The sequence below is a fragment of the Castor canadensis genome, chromosome 11, assembly GCF_047511655.1.
Source record: "Castor canadensis chromosome 11, mCasCan1.hap1v2, whole genome shotgun sequence".
Classification (NCBI taxonomy): Eukaryota; Metazoa; Chordata; class Mammalia; order Rodentia; family Castoridae; genus Castor; species Castor canadensis.
Window position 1 is genome coordinate 60,357,161 of NC_133396.1, and position 3,908 is coordinate 60,361,068.

The following is a 3,908-nucleotide window of genomic DNA, read 5'->3' on the forward strand; positions in this document are numbered from 1 at the left end:
AGAAAGAAAGAAAGAAAAAAAAACTAAAGCAAAATGGACTGGAGGTTTGACTCAAGAAGTAGAGCCCTGGGGTGGGGGCAGATGAAGGTGGGGGGGGAGGGTAAATTCAAGTATGATGTATTTGGTGATACATTGCAAGAACTTTTGTAAATGCCCCAATGTACCCCCATCCAGCAAAACAATAAAAAAAGTAGAATCCCTTCTTTGCAAGTGTGAATTCCTGAGTGCAAATTCCACTTCCTCAAAAAATAAAAAAGAAGAAGAAGAAGAACATAGTATGGGGAAAAAAGTTTGAAATGGAACAGAAATATGTTTCAACACAATAATGATCAATTCTTTAATAAGTGATTTTAGATTTTAGTTTACTTTTATGGTACAGTATATAGGTTAGATATTCAAAACGTAAGTATTGACATGAATTTACATTGAAAGTCACAGAACTTCATAGAAAGGAAAGGCAGTTTGATATTTAAACTAGATTTTAATAACAATCTGAAACTAATTGCCAATGTGCTCTGTACACTTAGAATAATACATATCACAGCCATGTGCCACCACATAGGCTTATCAATTGAGATGGAATCTCACTAACTTTTCCCTGACTGGCCTGGAACTGCAGTTTTCCCGATTGCAGTCTCTGGAATAGCTGGGAAAGACATAAGCTACTGCACCTGGTGAAAAAAGACTTTTATCAAAATCTGGTCCTTATGTACCTTGCTTTACCAGATCCCTAACTTTTTTTGGAGGACATTTCTATAATTCACAACTTTGGACACATGGCAAGATTAGGGTATTTCAAGAATAATTTCATTTTCTGGTTGTTTCAACATTTACTCTTTAAATCCATAATGTAACAAAATTAAATAGGTGTAATAGAAAGGCATAAGTAAACAGTACTTATTTAAATAAATTATGGCACCATTGCACCACATAGTTCTCAAGACCCTTTTTTTTTTTTTTTTAATTGTAGTACTGGGGCTTGAACTCAAGGCCCACACCTCTAGCCATTCCACTAGCCCTTTTTTGTGATGGGTTTTTTCGAGATAGGGTCTCATGAACAATTTGCCCAGGCTGGCTTTGAAGAACCACAATCCTCCTGATCTCTGCCTCCTGAGAAGCTAGGATTACAGGGCCACTGGAGCTGGCTCAAGACCCTATCTTGAAAAAAAAACCCATCACAAAAAAGAGGTTCAAGGTGTAGGCCCTGAGTGAAACCCCAGTACCACACACACACACAAAAGTTGGATCTACAATTTGTCAATATGTACATTGCATTTATCTAGAAAGATTCTTTTGGGTTTGAGAAAGTGATTTCTATTTTTAAATTTTTATGGACACAGTTCAAAGGAATGTATACACTGGTCTTTTGCTAATTTTTTTTTTTTTTTTTTTTTTTTTTTTTGGCAGTACTGGGGTTTAAACTAAGGGCCTCACACTTGCTAGGCAGGTTTTCTACCACTTGAACCACTCCACCAGCACTGTTTTGTGAAGGTTTTTTCAAGATAGGGTCTCTCTCAAACTATTTGGGCTGTCTTTGAACCACAATCCTCCTGATCTCTGCCTCTGAGTAGCTCGAAATACAGGTATGAGCCACCAATGCCCAGCTGTTAAATGTGAATATATTCTGTGCTGCATGTGAATGCAAATGAAGTCAACTATTGCAAGGAACTTCCAGATATAAAGAAAATAGACAAGGTTTGGAGATCAGGTTTCCCTGTGGTTCAAATGTTTCATGGTAAGAATTTAACTTTCCTTCCAGGGGGCCTAGGCAGAAACTATTCTTCCTTCCATACTCAAGGGCCTTCTTAAAAGTCAAACATTCAAAGGAACCATTGTGTGGGGCGGGGACGGGGGACGGGGGTGGGGGGAGGGGAAGGGGGCGTGGTCACTGGCCCCGTTCTCAGAGCACCAGCTCCTGGGAACCTAGCGGGAGCCTTGACTGCATTCACTCATTCACTCATTTATTCATTCACTTAATATTCACTGAGTATTGTTTTAGGATCCGAGTGTTGGTGAGTTTAGGAAGCCCGATCCCTGCCTCAGAGTTGGGAGTTGTAGGTAATCAGATTGTCGGGTCTCTATGCTTGCTTCGGCAGCACAGATACTAAAATCGGACGATACCCAGATTAGCATGGCCCCTGCGCAAGGACGACACGCAAATTCGTGAAGCATCCCATATTTAAAAAAAAAAAAAAAATTGTTGGGTCTGGGCGCCTAAAGGACAGATGAGTGAGTGAGTATCCCATCCCCCATGGAGAGCACTGTGATTCCTGCACCCTGAGGAGGATATACATGGTCTCATAAATCTGCCACAGGGCTGATAGACAGGATGCTCTCAAGGTTGTTTCCCCCCATCCCAATAAGGGGCAAACAGACCAGCTCATTGAAGAGAGTCCATGTGCATGAATCCACGGCCAATGGAAAGAACCTACCTAAGCCTTACCCTAACCCAGAGTTAAAGCGCCCATAAAAAGTCCAGCCTTCACCTGAGCAGGGAGCCACCGGTTCCAGGCCTCGCTGCACTGCTCCAGCTGCAGCATTTTCTTTTTCTAATAAATCTACCTGTGTGTGCACTTTCCGTATCTTGTGAGCTTATTCCTAAATCCAGCAAAGACAAGAGCCCCTGGAGTGCCCCCTCCCCCACAAGATAATAAACAAATATATAATTTTGATTTGTATGCTCAGGACAGTACTAGATTATCAACCATCAGTGAATGATAAGATTTATGAATGGTACTTGGTATGTGTATAGGAACAGCACCCTGATGAGGTCCCTAAGGGATCTTTTGTGATTTTGACCTTGTTTCAAAGAAACGTGGAGGAGCCCGGCACCTGTGGCTCATGCCTGTAATACTGGCTATTCTAGAGGCAGAGATCAGGAAGATCATGGTGAAAGCAAGTCCCAGACAAGTAATTTCTAAGACCCTATCTCGAAAAAAATCATCACAAAAAAGGGCTGTTAGAGTGATTCAAGCAGTGAGTGCCTGCCTAGCAAGTGTGAGTCCCTGAGTTTAAACCCTACTACTGCCAAAAAAAAAAAAAAGATAAAACAGTGAGATGGAAGTTTGAAGTTAAGAGATGACCGTGCTGCAGGAGCCACCAGCTCTTCTCCTCAGAAGGCTTGAGGCCACTTTATAATATCTTAGTCTTCTTGGCACTGGTGCCCCCAATTTAAGGGGAGCTGGATGTGGTGCATACCTGTGTAGTTTCAGCACTTGGAAGACTGAGGTGGGAAAATTGCTTTAACCCAGGAGTTCAAGACCAGCCTGGGCAACATAGTGAGATTCTGTCACAAAAAACAACTGTATACCCATGTTTTTCTGTAGGGAATCAGCCTAGGTACCTGTCTATAGATGAATGGATAAAGAAAATATGACATATATACACAATAGAGTATTATTCAGCCATAAAGAAGAATGAAATCATGCAATTTGCAGGAAAATGGATGGAACTGAAGGATATTATGTTAGGAAAATAAACCAGACACAGATAACTATCATGTTTTTTCTCATATGTGGACACTACAAAAAAAAAAAGACAGCCTAGAGAAGTAAAGGGAATATTAGGAAATGGGGAAGAGAGGAGAGGGGAGACAGTAAAAGGGTAGGTTGACATGATCAATGCATAATATATGCATATATGGAAATGTTACAGTGATACCCATTCATACAATTAATGTGTGTTAATAATTATAATTTAAAAATGGAATTTTATGCTTATACTCTCTCTACAACAAAATTAGAGATAAGGGCAAAATAGTTTCTGCTGGGTATTGAGGGGGGGAGCGGGAGGGGGTGGAGTGGGTGGTAAGGGAGGGGGTGGGGGCAGGGGGGAGAAATAAACCAAGCCTTGCATGCACATATGAATAATAAAAGAAAAATGAAAAAAAAATGGAATTTTAGTTTACC

At 40.8% G+C, this 3,908-nt stretch overlaps 1 non-coding gene across 1 annotated transcript; it reads left to right on the forward strand.

The window, feature by feature from the left end:
* The first annotated feature begins 2,080 nt into the window (after positions 1–2,080).
* Positions 2,081–2,183, forward strand: LOC141414351 (U6 spliceosomal RNA). Its single transcript, XR_012439404.1, has one exon. It is a non-coding gene; the product is annotated as a U6 spliceosomal RNA (small nuclear RNA).
* The last annotated feature ends 1,725 nt before the right edge of the window (positions 2,184–3,908 follow it).